Source organism: Muntiacus reevesi, chromosome X (genome assembly GCF_963930625.1).
Source record: "Muntiacus reevesi chromosome X, mMunRee1.1, whole genome shotgun sequence".
Taxonomy (NCBI): Eukaryota; Metazoa; Chordata; class Mammalia; order Artiodactyla; family Cervidae; genus Muntiacus; species Muntiacus reevesi.
The window spans coordinates 61,565,638-61,582,996 of record NC_089271.1 but is presented as its reverse complement, the minus strand read 5'-3'; the positions used below and the strand labels follow the sequence as shown (position 1 = coordinate 61,582,996).

Sequence of the window (17,359 nt, the reverse complement as noted above, 5' to 3'; positions counted from 1 at the left end):
TTGTGCCTTTGGCTTGCATTTCCCTACTAACTAATGACACTAAGCATCTTTTCATGTGCTTACCAATTATTTTTATAGCTTCCTTGGGACATATGTATTAAAGTCCTTTGATCTTTTAAAATGGGAATTGTTTAAGATTACAAACTATATTAATATATTTTAAATGTTGTTATAAATAGTGTTACAAATTGCTGAACATTAAAATATTTAGCATTTCTACTGGTGCCAGTTTTTACAAAATGCTATGAACTAAACTGTGTTCCTTCTTGCCCCAAATTCATCTGCTGAAGCCTTAACTCTCAATGTGTATGGTGGTAGGGTTTTGGGGAGGTAATTAAGCTTAGATGAGGTAGGGCCTTCATGATGGAGTTAGTACCCTTATAAGAAGGGCACCAGAGAACTTACTTTTCTCACATCCTCTACCCTATCATGCAAGAAGGCAGCTCTGGGAAGAGAGCCTTCACCATAGAAAAGTAATGGTTAAACTTTAATTTTGGATTTTCTAACCTTCAGAACTGTAAGAAATTATTTACTGCTGTTTATTTATTTATTTTTTTAATTTTTATTTTTTCTTTATTTTTTTTCCCATTTATTTTTATTCGTTGGAGGCTAATTACTTTACAATATTGTAGTGGTTTTTGCCATAAACTGACATGAATCAGCCATGGATTTACATGTGTTCCCTATCCTGATCCCCCCTCCCACTATTTACTGCTGTTTAAATAAAAATAAAGTTGGGCTGTTTTTCCTACAGTGAAGTATCACCTCACTCTGGTCAGAATGACCATCATTGAAAAGTCTACAAATAATAAATGCTGGAGAGGATGTGGAGAAAAAGGAACCCTCCTACCATGTTGGTGGGAATGTAAATTGGTGTAGCTACTATGGAGAACAGTATGGAGGTTGCTTAAAAAACTAGGAATAAAACTACCATGTGACCAAACAATCCCACTACTGGGCATATACCCTGAGGAAACCTTGATAGAAAAAGATACATGCACTCAAGTGTTCATTGCAACACTGTTTATAAATAGCCATGACATGGAAGCAACCTAAGTGTCCATCGACAAATGAATGGATAATGATGTGGTGTGTATACACAATGGAATATTACTCAGCCATAAGAAATAATGAAATAATGCCGTTTGCAGCAACATGGATGGACCTAGAGATTATCATACTAAGTGAAGTAAGCCAGACAAAGACATATATCGTATGATATTGCTTATATGTGAAATCTGAAAAAGATACTAATGAGCTTATTTAAGACAGAAACAGGCTTAGAGACAGAGAACAAACTTATGGTTACCAGAAGGAAAAGGCCGGGAGGGATAAATTAGGTGGTTGGGATTAACATGCATCTACTACTGTTTATATAAAATAGATAACCAAAAAGGACCTACTGTATAGCACAAAAAGCTATATTCCATATGCTGTAATAACCTATAAGGGAAAATATTGTCTGAAAAAAAAAAGAAAATAATGTCTGTGTGTACACACACAACTATCTCATCCTCTGTCACCCCCTTCTCTTCCTGCCTTCTGTCTTGCCCAGCATCAGGGTTTTTTCCAATGAGTCAGCTCTTTGCAGCAGGTGGCCAAAGTATTGGAGCTTCAGCTTTAGCAAGTCCTTCCAATGAATATTCAGGGTTGATTTCCTTTAGGATTGACTGGTTTGATCTCTTTCCTGTCTAAGGGACTCTCAAGAGTCTTCTGCAACACCACAGTTCAAAAGCACAATTCTTTGGCACTCATCCTTCTTTGGAGCTTCCCTGATAGCTCAGTTGGTAAAGAATCTGCCTGCAATGCAAGAGATCCCAGTTCGATTCCTGGGTTGGGAAGATTTGCTGGAGAAGGGATAGGCTACCCACTCTAGTATTCTTGAGCTCCCCTTGTGGCTCATCTGGTAAAGAATCTGCCTGCAATGTGGGAGACCTGGATTTGTTCCCTGGATGGGGAAGATTGCCTGGAGAAGGGGAAGGCTACCCACTCCAGTGTTCTGGCCTAAGAATGAAAGAGTTGAACATGACTGAGTCACTTTCACCTTCACTTTCAGCCTTCTTTATGGTTCAACTCTTATATCCATACATGGCTGCTGGAAAAACCATAGCTTTGACTTGTGAACCTTTGTTGGCAAAGTGATGTCTCTGCTTTTTAATATGCTGTCTAGGTTTGTCATAGCTTTTTTCCCAAGGAGGAAGCATCTTTTAATTTCATGGCTGCAGTCACTGTCTGCAGTGATTTTGGAGCCCAGGGAAATAAAATATGCCGCTGTTTCCATTGTTTCCTCACTTATTTGCCATGAAGTAATGGGACTGGATGCTGTGATCTTACTTTTTTGAATGTTGAGTTTTCAGCCAACTTTTTTGCTCTCTTCTTTCACCTGCATCAAGAGACTCTTTAGTTCCTCTTTGCTTTCTGCCTTTAGAGTGGTATCATCTGCATATCTGAGGTTGTTGATATTTCTCTCAGCAATCTTTATTCCAGCTTTAGCTTCATCCAGCCCAGCATTTCCCACGATGTACTCTGCATATAAGTTAAATAAGCAGGGTGACAATATACAGCCATGACATACTCCTATTCCAATTTTGAACCAGTCGGTTTTTCCATGTCCAGTTATAGCTGTTGCTTCTGGTCCTGCATACAGGTTTCGCAGGAGACAGATAAGGTGGTCTGGTATTCCCATCTCTTGAAGAATTTTCCAGTTTGTTGTGATCCACACAGTCAAATGCTTTAGTGTAGTCAATGAAGCAGAAGTAGATGTTTTTTTCTGGAATACCCTTGCTTTTTCTATGATCCAATGGATGTTTGCAATTTGATCTCTGGTTCCTCTGCCTTTTCTAAATCCGATTTGTACATCCAGAAGTTCTTGGTTCATGTACTGCTGAAGCCTGTCTTGAAGGCTTTTGAGCATTACCTTGCCAGCATGTGAAATGAGTGTAATTGTATGGGTTGCACAGTGGTTTGAACATTCTTTGGCATTGCCTTTCTTTGGGATTGGAATAAAAATTGACCTTCTCCAGTCCTGTGGCCCTGCTCAGTTTTCCAAATTTGCTGGCATATTGAGTGGAGAACTTTACAGCATCATCTTTTAAGATTTTTAAATAGCTTAGCTGGAATTCCATCACCTCCACTAGCTTTGCTTGTAGGAATGCTTCCTAAGGCCCACCTGACTTAACACCCCAGGATGTCTGACTCTAGGTGAGTGACCACACCATCATAGTTATCTGAGACATTAAGACTTTTTTGTACAGTTCTTCTGTGTATTCTTGCAACCTATTATTAATCTCTTCTGCTTCTGTTAGGTCCTTGCACATTTTGTTTTGCCCGTCTTTGCATGTATGTTCCCTTGGTATCTCTGATTTTCATGAAGAGATCATTACTCTTTCCTGTTCTATTGTTTTCCTCTTTATTTTGATTGTTAACTTAGGAAGACTTTCTTATCTCTCCTTGCTATTCTTTGGAATGGAACTCTGCATTCATTTGGGTATATCTTTCCCTTTCTCCCTTGCCTTTTGCTTTTTTTCATTCCTCAGCTATTTGTAAGGCCTCACACAACCATTTTGCCTTCTTTCATTTCTTTTCCTTTGGTATGGTTCTGGTCACTACCTCCTGTACATTGAACCTACATCCATAGTTCTTCAGGTACTCTATCAGTTCTAATCCCTTGAATCTATTCATCGTCTCCACTGTATAATCATAAGATATTTGATTTAGGTTGTACCTCAATGGCCTTGTGATTTTCCCTACTTTCTACAATTTAAGTCTGATGACTGATCTGAGCCATAGTCAGCTCCAGGTCTTGTTTTTACTGACTATGTAGAGCTTCTCCAACTTTGACTGCAAGGAATATAATCACTCTGAGTTCAGTATTCACCATCTGATACACTTCAATTTAAAAAATGGGTTGTTTTTCTTTTGGTTGTTTAGTTGTAAAATTTATTTTTGTTATCTAAATTTTAAACCCTTATATGACTTGCAAATAGTTTTACACATACATTCTATGAGTTGTCTTTTCACTGTTTTTGATACTGTCCTTTGATGCACAAAAGTTTTTCATTTTGATGAAGTCCAATTTATTGCTTTATTTTGTTTTCCTATGCTTTGGGGGTCATACTTAAAAACTGTGACAAATTCAAGGTCATGAAAATGTTCTTCTATGTTTTTCTCTGAGAGTTTTATAGCTTTAGCTCTTAAATTCAGGTGTTTAATTCATTTTTTTTTAAAAAAAACAATATTTGTCTGCACCAAGTCTTAGTTGCAGCATGTGGGATCTTTGTTTTGGCAAGGTGGCACTAGTGGTAAAGAATTTACCTGCCAATGCGGAGGAGGCAAGAGATGCTGTTTAATCCCTGGGTTGGGAATATCCTCTGGAGAAGGAAATGGCAACCTGCTGCAGTATTCTTACTTGGAAAATTCCATGGACAGAGGAACCTGGCATGCTGCAGTCCGTGAAGTCGCAAAGAGACATGTCTGAGCGGCTAAGCCCACACACATGGGATCTTTAGTTTTGGCATGCTGGCTCTTAGTTTTGACATGTGGAATCTAGTTCCATGATCAGGGATTGAACCTGGGCCCCCTGCATTGGGAGTGCAGAGTCTTAACCACTTGACCACCAGGGAAGTCCCTATTTTGAGTTAATTTTGTGTAATGGTATAAGATAAGGGTCTTACTTCATTATTTGACATGTGGATATCCAGTTATGCTCATACAGTTTGTTGAAGAGAATATTCTTTCCCACTGAATGGTCTTGACATCCTTGTCAAAAAGCAGTTGACTGTCAATGTCAGATTATTTCTGTGCTTTCTATTGTATTATGTTGGTCTATATGTCTTTCTGTATGCCAGTACCACACTGTTTTATTACAGCTTTGTTTTAACTATACATTTAAAATAGAAAGTGTGAGACTTTCAACTTTGCTCTTCTTTTCCAAAACTACCTTGGCTCTTCTGGGTCTTTTGAAAATTTATGTGAATTTTAGGGTAGATTTTAAAAATTTCTTCATAAAGAGCCATTGGGATTTTGATAGGTGTTACACTGAATCTATGTATCTGTTCAGGTAGTGTCATTTTAACAGTCTTTCAGCCCATGAACATGGGATGCCATTCCATTTATTTAGGTCCTTAATTTCTTTCAACAATGTTTTCTAGTTTTTAGTGTGTAAGTGTACATCTCCTTGGTTAAGTTTGTTCCTGAATATTTTTTTTTTTGATGATTTTGTAAATAGAATTTTTTCCTTAATTTTCTTAATTGATTGCTCATTCCTGGTGTATAGAAATATAACTGAGTTTTTTTGTGTTGATTTTGTAACCTGCAGTTTTGCTGAATTCATTACCTCTACATTTTTAAAAGGTTCTTTAAGAATATATACATTTTTTTATCTTGTCACATGTGAATAGAGATAGTTTTACTTCTTTCTTTCCAGTATGGATGTATTTTGTTTCTTTTTCTTGTTAATTGCTCTGACTAAAAGTTCTAGTACTATGCTGAATAGAAGTGGTGAAAGTTGGCATCATATCCTGTTCTTGAATTTAGAAGAAAAGATTTCTATCTTTTACCATTGAGTATATTAGCTTTCATCATGTTGAGGAAGTTACTTTCTATTCCAAGTTTCAGTATTTTTATTGTGGGAGGTTGTTGGACTCTGTGAAATGCTTTTTTTTAAATCAGCTGAAATTTTCATGCGTTTTTTTTCTATAATTTTTGATATATCATATTGCTCTCTTTTTTGAGAGAAGATTGCTCTCATCGTGCAGCTTTATTGCTTAATACTTTAGCATATAGGGCTTCCTACGTGCCTGACTGGTAAAGAATCCACCTTCAGTGCAGAAGACGCAGGATTCCTGGGTTTGATCCTTGGGTCAGGAAGATCCCCTGGAGGAGGAAATGGCAACCAACTCCAAGCCTGGAAGGCTACAGTTCATGGAGTCGCAAAGAGCTGAACATGACTTAGTGACTGAGCGCATATGCACACTTCGGTGTCTATTTCTTAAGAATAGAGTAGTCTCTCCTTTATATACAGTACAGTGATCAAATTTAAGGAATTTAACATTCATAAGTTTTTAATGTACAATCCATATTCTAATACTTGTAATTGTACTTTATTATTTCAAAGTTATTATTATTTTGACTGCATGCATGTGGGATCTTAGTTTCCTGACCATGATTTGAACCTGTGCCCACTGCATTTGAAACATGCTGTCTTAACTAGTGGACCACCAAGGACGTCTTAATTGTACTTCATACATATGCTTTTCCTCTCTAGGCCAGGATCCAGTTCAGGATTATGCTTTGCATTTGGTTGTTCTGTCTCTTTAGTATTCTTAGTAATCTGTCTTTATCTTTTATGAAATTGGCATTTAAAAGAAAGCTTTATTGAGGTAGAGGTATATATCACACATTTATATTGTACAATTTGATGAGTTTTGGCATATGTATACACTAATGAAACCATTATCAGAGTCAAGATTATGAGCCGTTCCATAAACTTCAAAAGTTTCCCTTTGTCCCTCTCTGTCCCTCCCCCTGCCACCTCCATCATACCCAGGCACCACTGATTAGTTTTCTATCTTTATATATAAGTTTGTCTACATTTTCTGGAATTTTTATATAAATGGAATCATACAGTATATACTTTTTTTCATTTGGCTTCTTTCACTCAGTGTTATGATTTTGAAATTCATTAACATATTTTTTTCATATCAGTAGTTTGCTGTTTTTTATTCTTTTTTATCTTTTACTATAAAATTCCATTATATTGATATACCACCATTTGTTTATCCAGTTACTTGTTGATGGATATTCAGATTATTTCCAGTTTTTAGCTATTTTTAAATCTAATACAAATAGAACTGTTTTAAATACTCATGCACAAATTTTTGTGTGGACGTATGTTTTTTATTTCCCTTTAGTACTCTAGGAGTGGAATGGCTGAGTCATGTTAGATGTATGTTTAATAATTTAAAAAATGAGTACAGTGTTTTCCAAAGAAGTAGAGCCATTTTATGCTCCCACCAGCAGCATATTAGAGTGCCAGTTGTTTTATATCCCTACGAATGCTTGATATGGTCAGTCCTTTTAATTTTAGCTGTTGGTATATAGTGGTATTGTTTTTCTATTTGCTTTTATGATTATTCCTTTGTCTTCAATTTTCAGCAGTTTGCTTGTGGTATGTCTGACCATGTTTTTTTTGGATTTACCTGTAAGAGATTTGCTGAGCTTCATTTTTTAAACAACTTTATTGAGGTGCGGTTGACACATCAGAAACTGTGCATAGTTAATGTACTCAGTTTGACAAGTATAGAGATAAGAATACATTGGAGAATTCATTACTACCAATCTGTGCTACAAACATATTAATTACCTCCAAAAGCTTCTTAACACCCTCTTTACTATTTTTATAGGAACATTAAATATAACATCTACTCTTTTAAAAATTTTATGTATACAATAAAGTATTGTCAACTACTTAACAATAGAAAAGATTAATAGAAGAGATGAAGAGGAGGTGTAGCTGAAAAAAGAAGTGAAAGGCAAAGGAGAATGGGAAAGATATACCCAACTGAATGCAGAGTTCAAAAGAATAGCAAGGAGAGAAAAGAAAGCCTTCTTAAGTGAGCAATGCAAAGAAAGAGAGGAAAAACAATAGAATGAGTAAGACCAGAGATCTCTTCTTGAAGAAGTCCATCTTGCTAAAGCCATAAAATTAGATTTTTTTTTCCCCCTCTCAGAAACCTTGGTTCCTTTTGGTGGAAAATGTTATTTAGAAGCCAAAATCTGGGCACTAGGTGTGCTTGTTGTTTTGGGTGTCACTGCTGTCAGATCCTCTCAGTGAACAGAGCATATATGTGTGTGTGTGTATGTATATATGTATAAGCAAATGTTTAAGTATATATATATATATATCACACACACACATATATATGCTCTGTTATATATGCTGTCTATATATATATATATATATACTTAAACGTTTGCTTATAAACATATATTTATATATAATACATACATATGTACTATGTATATATGTACACACATTTCCACCCATATTTATCTATATCATTTGTCTGTCTAATCTACTGAAAACCATGATACCTTCAATTCTAGTCCAGCACCAAAGTATTCCTGTTAGTATTCTTCCTTTTAGTATTTCTAATTCTCTTCTCCACTAATGAGGAACCTGGTTTCTTGATATATTTGCTGATTTAATCAGCCCGCCTGTAATACATTAACAAATCTCCCATCCCTTCTGCCACCCTCTCTACTGTGAGGGTGCCCTTCTCTCCCTCTTCATGCTCTGACTCTTTATTCTGGGTACACATCCTCCTCACCCTGCTCCAACACCCTGTGCTTGACCATTGCTCCACGTGGATGCTCTGTTACTGGACTCTAACTCTATGCTTATATCCTGGGTAAACAAATTACATTCTTATACTGGTAGACTCTTATCAAGGTAGCCACTCAGTCCCCAGTGTCTCTGTCCCTCTGGAAAAGTATAGAATGATAAAAATAAATTCCTAAATCCCTGTAAGTCAAGTGATTATGTTACAGATAAGAGAAAGGACACAAAAACTGGATACTTGGCATGGCTGACTTGGTATTAAGATGTCTATAGTACTTAGAAGAGGATTTTATCCAGTTCTAAAAAAATAAAAAACTAAAATACCTACTCTAAAGCAAGTAAAACTTAATTAGCTTCCATTTTAAATATATACCATACAACACTTCTTGGAGCTTGATGGGAGTGTTGCAAAATCAAATAACAAAATGGTTAGAAATAATTGGTTTGGTGTCTAGCTTCTATAGATACATAGTGAAAAAAATCAACTAGATTAATTGGGGCATAGTGATATGTTTTTTAACTGAACATCTTTTTTGAGGGAAAATTCTACCAATCTAAGCATTATTTAAAAGTTTGCATATACTTACCTACCTTGGTAAGTAGAACACAGAGACACTTTCTTTGATATTTGGGACTCTTGCAGATCTGTGTAGAATATTATAGAAGGAGCTACTTACTAGTGTGGCCACTTACTTGTAAGATACTTCACTGCTCTAAAATCAGTGTCCTCATCTGTAAAATGATGTATAACAACAAATTTGCGAGTGTCCCTTCAGTGCAAAAATTGCTACTTCTTGATTTAGCGAAGCCCTAGGCCAGATCTCAGAATGTGTCTATTGTGCATTTTTTAAAAAACTTTAACTATTTTCAAAATTTTAACTTATTTATTTTTGGCTGTGCTGAGACTTAGTTGCTGTGTGGGCTTTTCTCTAGTTGCAGTGAGTGAGGGCCACTCTCTAGTTGCGGTGCATGGATTTCTTATTGTGGTGGCTTTTTTTGTTGTGGACCACAGGCTCTAAGGCACTCAGGCTTCAGTAGTTGTGGCACATGGGCTCAGTAGTTGCAGCTCCCAGGCTCTAGAGCACAGGCTCAGTAATTGTGGTATATGGGCTTAGTTGCTCCCACATGGCTGGCATGTGGGATCTTCCTGAATCAGGGATGGAACCTGTGTCTCCTGCACTGGCAGGCAGATTCTTGACCACTAGCCACCAAGAAAGTCCTCTGTGCATTTTTAACAGCAAAAATCTCTGTTACCACAGGGTTTACTCGTTTCTTTAACTATTTCTCCTTAAAATTTGAAACTTTAATCAAAATTTTATTTTCATTATTTGATTCATATGTTTGACTTGATTTTATCTTTCATTTCTATTTTAAACTTGCTCTAGAATTTATTTTCAATGACCAGTGGGCCTCTGGAATCCTTTGAAGTAATTAATTCAAGATTCAGCTAGATTTCATTGCTTCTCTGTAGGTGTGCAGTGTTTCTAAATGAAGTCCAGATTGCCTGAACTTTACTACCGTGATTTTATTCTCTTTTGCCTAATTAACCTTACCATTTTACAGCCAAATATTTGAAGCATGTGTGTAAGATTTTGTATATCTCTTCTTCTGAGGTAAAATCTAATAGTACACCAAGGAATTACTTCTCTGAAAGTAGAATTCTGGCTAGTGGAATATAATTGCTTTCTTTGACTCTTGTGTATCAGAGTTCCCAAGAATAGCAAGGAGAGAAAAGATAGACTTCTTAAATGAAAAATGTAAAGAAATAAAGGAAAACAATAGAATTGGAAAGATTAGAGATCTATTCAAGAAAACTGAAGATAACAAGGAAACATTTCTATGAAGATAAACGCAATAAAGGACAGGAACAGCAGGGACCTAACAGAAGCAGAAGAGATTAAAAATAGGTAGCAAGAATACACAGAAGAACTGTATAAAAAAGGTTTTTTTCAGTCGTGTCTGACTCTTTGCAACCACATGGACTGCAGCATGCCAGGCCTCCTGGTCCATCACCAACTCTCACAGCTTACTCAAACTCATGTCCATTGAGTTGGTGATTCCATTCAACCATCTCATCCTTTGTTGTCCCCTTGTCCTCCTGCCTTCAATCTTTGCCAGCATCAGGGTCTTTTCAATGAGTCAGCTCTTCGCATCAGTTGGCCAAAGTATTGCAGTTTCAGCTTCAACATCAGTCCTTCCAGTGAATATTTAGGACTGATTTACTTTAGGATGGACTGGTTGGATCTCCTTGCACCCCAAGGGACTCTCAAGAGTCTTCTCCAACACCACAGTTCAAAAGCATCAATTCTTCAGCGCTCAGCTTTCTTTGTAGTCCAACTCTCACATCTGTACATGACTACTCAGAAAACATAGCCTTGACTAGACGGACCTTTGTTGGCAAAGTAATGTCTCTGCCTTTTAATATGCTGTCTAGGTTGTTCATAGTTTTTCTTCCAAGGAGTAAGCGTCTTTTAATTTCATGGCTGCAATCACCATCTGCAGTGATTTTGGACCCCCCCCCCCCAAAATAAAGTCTGCCACTGTTTCCCCATCTATTTGTCATGAAGTGATGGAACTGGATGCCATGATCTTTGTTTTCTGAATGTTGAACTTTAAGCCAACTTTTACACTCTTCTCTTTCACTTTCATCAAGAGGCTCTCTAGTTTTTCGCTTTCTGCCATGAGTGTGGTGTCATCTGCATATGTGAGGTTATTGATATTTCTCTCAGCAATCTTGATTCCAGCTTGTGCTTCCTCCAGTCAGGCATTTCTCATGATGTACTCTGCATAGAAGTTAAATAAGCAGGGTGACAATATACAGCCTTGATGTACTCCTTTTCCGATTTGGAACCAGTCTTTTGTTCCATGTCCAGTTCTAACTGTTGCTTACTGACCTGCATACAGATTTCTCAGGAGGCAGGTCAGGTGGTCTGGTATTCCCATGTCTTTCAGAATTTCTACAGTTTATTGTGATCCACACAGTCAAAGGCTTTGGCATAGTCAATAAAGCAGAAATAGATGATTTTCTGTAACTCTCTTGCTTTTTCGATGATGCAGCGGATGTTGGCAATTTGATCTCTGCTTCCTCTGCCTTTCCTAAAACCAACTTGAACATCTGGAAGTTCACAGTTCACGTATTGTTGAAGCCTGGCTCGGAGAATCTTGAGCATTACTTTGCTAGCATGTGAGATGAGTGCAATTGTGCGGTAGTTCGAGCATTCTTTGGCATTGCTTTTCTTCGGGATTGGAATGAAAACTGACCTTTTCCAGTCCTTTGGCCGCTGCTGAGTTTTCCAAATTCGCTGGCATATTGAGTGCAGCACTTTCATAGCATCATCTTTCAGGATTTGAAATAGCTCAACTGGAATTCCATCACCTCCACTAGCTTTGTTAGTAGTGATGCATTCCAAGGCCCACTTGACTTTGCATTCCAGGATGTCTGACTCTAGGTGAGTGATCAAACCATTATGTTTTTCTGGGTCATGAAGATCCTTTTAGTATTGCTCTTCTGTGTACTCTTGTCACCTCTTCTTAATATCTTCTGCTTCTGTTAGGTCTATACCATTTCTTTTCTTTATTGAGCCCATCTTTGCATGAAATGTTCTCTTGGTATCTCTAATTTTCTTGAAAAGATTTCTAGTCATTCCCATTCTATTGTTTTCCTCTATTTCTTTGCATTGATCACTGAGGAAGGCTTTCTTAACTCTCCTTCCTATTCCTTGGAATTGTGCATTCAAAGGGGTGTATCTTTCGTTTTCTCCTTTGCCTGTCACTTCTCTTCATTTCACAGCTATTTGTAAGTCCTCCACAGACAGCCATTTTGCTTTTTTGCATTTCTTTTCCTTGGGGATGGTCTTGATTCCTGTCTCCTGTACAGTGTCATGAACCTCTGTCCATAGTTCATCGTGACATTGTACTGGAGACAGGGAGCAAGACCATCCCCTGTGCTATACAGTACCGTATTGCTTTGTTTACTGTAGCTTTTTTTTTTTTTACCATACATGTGATATATGGATATTTGAGATTTCCAATTTTGTTTTTCTTTCTCAAGATTATTTTAGGTGTTCAGGGTTCCTTACAGTTTCATCTCAATTAGAGTGTTGGCTTTTCTACTTATAGAAAAAAAAGCTGTTGGGATTTGGTAAGGATTCCATTGAATCTTTTGGTTACTTTGGAGAGTATTGCCATGTCAACAATGTTAATTTTTCCATTCCATGAACATGGGATGTCCTCATATTTATTTATGTCTTCTTTAATTTATTTCAGCAATATTTTATAGTTTTCAGTGTACAGGTCTTATAGCTTCTTGATTAAATTTATTCCCAAGTATTTTATTTTTTTTTATGGTGTTTAAGTGGAATTATGTTCTATTTTCCTTTCAGGTAGTTCATTACTAACATATAGAAATATAACTGATTTTCATATGTTGATTTTATTTCATGCAACTTTGTTAAATTCATTTATTAGTTCTAGTAAGAATGTGTGTGTTTGTGTGTATTCCTTATGATTTTCTATACTTAAGATCAGGTCACAAGTGAATACATGCTTTCCAGGTGGCACAGTGGTAAAGAATCCACCTGCCAATGCAGGAGATAGAGATGCAGGCTTGGTCCCTCAGTCAGGAAAATCCCCTGGAGTAGGGAATGGCAACTCACTCCAGTATTCTTGCCTGGAAAATCCCATGGAGAGAGGAGCCTGGCGAGCTACAGTCCTTGGGGTCACAAAAAGTCAGAAAGGACTGAGCATACACACATATGAATAGAAATAATTTTACTTCTTCCTTTCCACATATGCCTCTTATTTGTTTTCCTTTTGTAATTCTTCCAGTTGGAACTTGCAGTACAATGTTGAATGAAATGGTGAAGACAGGCATTTTTGTCTTGTTCTTGACCTTAGGGGGAAAATTTTCAGTCTTTTATCATTGAGTATTATGTTAACTGAGGAATTTTCATAAATACCCTTTATCAGGTGAAGAGGTTCTCTTTTATTTCCAGGTTATTAAGAGGTCTTTTTTCATGAAAAAGTGTTGGGTTATTGATAAATGCATCAGTTGAGCTTTCATTGAGATGGAATTGCAAAAAAATAATTTTTTTTCTTTCATCCTATTATTGTGGTGTGGTATGTTGATTTATTTTCTTATGTTGGATGATATTTGTATTCCTAGGATTAATTTCACTTGGACAGGATGTATAAATTGATTCTTTTTATTTCAGGATTCTATTAGTTAGTACAGTAAGTCCCCTAAATATGAATCTTGAAGTTGTGAACTTTCAAAGGTGTGAACATGGATTCACATGTCCAGTCAATGTCTTAGTTCATGTGTCTAGTGTATACTGTCACATGTGTGCATCCTCTACAAGTGGTTGTGGTTTTGTGTACTTTACTATACAGTACTGTATAGAGTACTGTTGTATAGTATCTTTATTTTAAGCCCACACTGTCTGGAAGCAAGCATAAAAGCAGCAATGATAAAGGTTCTACTGCTAAGAAGTGCCAAGTGGAACTATGGAAACAAAAGTGAAAATAATTGAGAGAGCGCAATGAGGAAAAAGATGGTAGACATAGCTTGTTCTTATAATATGAATTGTTCAACCATTAGCATGATTTTAAAGAACAAGGAGAAGATCAAGGAACATATAAAATCTGCTGTGCTGATGATATTGACAGTAATATCAAAGAAGTCTGTAAAAGTGATGAAGGAGATGGAGAAACTTCTTGGTGTGTGGATGCAGGATCAGCATCAGTGTTAAGTCCTCTTCAGCTTAATGCTGATTCAAGAGAAAGCTAAAAGTCTTTATGACGACTTAAAACAATCAAAGGGTGCATCTTTTAATGTTATCCATGTCTGGCTTCATCAGTTCGAGAGCCTACCTTCACAACATAAAAGTGCAAGGCAGGGAGTACAGATATGGTAGCTGCTTGGGAATTTCCTCAGATACTTCGAGAAATTATTGATGAGGGAACGTATTTACCCCAACAGGTTTTTAATGTGAATGTGATAGGACTTTATTGGAAGAGGATGCCAGACTAAACTTACATCAGTGAGGAGGAAAAGCTGATGCCAGGCTATAAAGCAGCAAAGGATAGGTAACTGTTGTTTGGTGGCAATGCTTTCAGCATTGTGAAGCTGTAGTTTCTCTTAGTTTATCATTCAGAGAACCCAAGATCACTTAAAAATGTAGCCAAGGCTTAAAAGAAAATTAAAAGAAAAAAAATAAAGAAGGGACTTTGCTGGTAGTCCTGTGGTTAAGACTCCATTCTTCCTTCCACTGCAGGGGTGTGAGTTCCATCCCAGTTAGGGAATCAAGATCCTGCATGCCATGTGGTATGGCCAAAAGTTTAGGAAAAAAAAGTAAAGAAAAACCAAAACATAGCCAAGAGCTCTTCCTGTTGTGTAGAAGAGTAACCTTAAAACCTGGGTTACAGAGGCTATTTTCCAGGACTGGTTTTCTCACTGCTTTATCCCAGAAGTAGAGAAATATTGCTTGAAGGACATTCCATTCAGCATTCTTTGCCTGCTCAACAGTGCTTCAGGCCACTCCTCATTCACAGACAACTTTCATCCCACTGTCAAAGCAGTTCATCTGCCCCTGAAAACCAAGTCACTTGTCCAACCTGTGAACCAGGGAGTTATGGCGACTTTCAAGAAACATTATTTACATCATACTTTTCATTAGTCATTAACAACAAGTGAGGAATTAGAAACCTTGTGAAAATTTTAGGACTATAAACACCTCCAAGGCCATAAAAAACATGGATTGCGCTTGGCATGACGTTATAGCTGTCACCATATATGGGATTTGGAAGAACCTTTCACCACAGTTTGTTCATGATTTTTGTGGATATGAGAAGCAAGATGAAGGATCCAAAAAGGTCTTCAAGAACTTATTGACCCTCAGCGAGAAACTGGAGGTAGATCTTCAAGAGCATGACTTCATTAAACTTGTTAGTGTGCAACATGAGGAGCTTACCAATGAAGACCAGATGGAATTGGAGGTCTGGAGAAAGGATGGAGAGAAACAAGAGGAAGAAGTAGTAACTGAAGAACTGAAGAGATTCATGCCACAGAGAATGGCAAGGGAATTTTCTTTATTTTAGGAGGCACTGTTAGTTTTTGAGGCATAGAACCTAAGTGTATAGGAGTACACAGAGGTTGTGGCAGCTGTTCAAAATGCAACCCACTGCTACCATGTCATCTCTGACCAGATAAAAAGAGCTACTACCCAGACGTCACTGGATCATTTTTCAAGAGGGTAGAGTTGAATCCAACAATAAAACCATACCTGGGTCATTAGTGTCAGGTGTGAATGAAATTGCAGCTTGCCCTCCATTACTTTGCTGACAGTCCTTCAACTCTACCATCCTCCACCTCCTTCCTCCAGTCAGTAACTTTTCTTGCCTGTTCACTCAATGCCAGCACCTGTATGCCAGCTGTTGTACTGTACTACTATACTTTTCAAGGTATTATACTGTAAGATTAAAAATGTTTTCTCTATTTTTTGTTTTCTCTATTATTTTAATGTATTATTTGTGTAAAAAGTGTTATAAACCTGTAGCATACATTTCTATATATCTAATTTTGTTAGTTGGGTACTTTGTTGTGCTTATGAACAAATTGGACTTACATGTTCTCAGAATGAAACTCAATTCTTTTTTTAAAATTAACTTACTTCTTACTGAAGGATAATTGCTTTACAAAATTTTGTTGTATAATGTCAAACCTCAACATGAATCAGCCATAGGTATACATATATCCCCTCCCTTTTGAACCTCCCTCCCATCCCACCCCTCTAGGTTGATACAGAGCCCCTGTTTGAGTTTCCTGAGCCATACAACAGATCCCTGTTGGCTATCTATTTTACGTATGGTAATATATGTTTCCATGTTACTCTTTCCATACATCTCACCCTCTCCTCTCTTCTCTCCATATCCATAAGTCCATATGTCTGTTTCTCCATTGCTGCCCTGTAAATAAATACTTCAGTACCCCCCCAAAAAAAAACTTCAGTACCATTTTTCTAGATTCTGTGTATATTTGTTAGTATAAGATACTTATATTTCTCTTTCTGACTCACTTCACTCTGTATGATAGGCTTTAGGTTCATCAGCTTCATTAGAACTGACTCAAATGCGTTCCTTTTTATGACTGAGTGATATTATTATATATATTATTATATATATTATTCCATTGTGTATATGTATCACAACTTGTTTATCTATTCATCTGTCAGTGGACATCTAGGTTACTTCCATGTTCTACCTTTTGTAACTAGTGCTGCAATGAACAATGGAATATATGTGTCTTTTATATTTTGATTTCCTAGGGATATATGCCTAGGAGTGGGATTGCTGGGTCATATGGTGGTTTTAAAAAGCAGAGACATTACTTGGCCAACAAAGGTCCAACTAGTTAAGGCTATGGTTTTTCCAGTAGTCATGTACGGATGTGAGAGTTGGACTATAAAGAAAGCTGAGCACTGAAGAATTGATGCTTTTGAACTGTGGTGTTGGAGAAGACTCTTGAGAGTCCCTTGGACTGCAAGAAGATCTAACCAGTCCATCCTAAAGGAGATCAGTCCTGAGTGTTCATTGGAAGGACTGATGTTGAAGCTGAAACTCCAATACTTTGGCCACCTGATGTGAAGAGCTGACTTATTTGAAAAGACCCTGATGATGCTGGGCAAGATTGAAGGCAGGAGGAGAAGGGAATGACAGAGGATGAGATGGCTGGATGGCATCACCAACTCAATGGACATGAGTTTGAGTAAACTCCAGGAGTTGGTGATAGACAGGGAGGCCTGGTGTGCTGTAGTCCATGGGGTCACAAATAGTCAGACGTGACTGAGGGACTGAACTGGACTGAACTGATTGTGGTTTTATTCCTAGTTTTTTAAGGATGATTGTGGTTTTATTCCTAGTTTTTTAAGGAATCTCCATACTGCTTTCCGTAGTGGCTGTATCAAGTTACATTCCCACCAACAGTGCAAAAGTCTTCCCTTTTCTCCATACCCTCTCCAG

General features: G+C 37.2%; 1 protein-coding gene and 1 non-coding gene across 2 annotated transcripts in view; one reads left to right on the top strand and one right to left on the bottom strand.

Moving 5' to 3' along the window:
- TEX11 (testis expressed 11) overlaps nt 1-17,359 on the top strand; it is a 254,826-nt gene that overhangs the window by 53,909 nt on the left and 183,558 nt on the right. The window lies entirely within an intron of this gene.
- On the bottom strand, nt 4,550-4,622 carry TRNAG-CCC (transfer RNA glycine (anticodon CCC)). Its single transcript has one exon. It is a non-coding gene; the product is annotated as a tRNA-Gly (tRNA).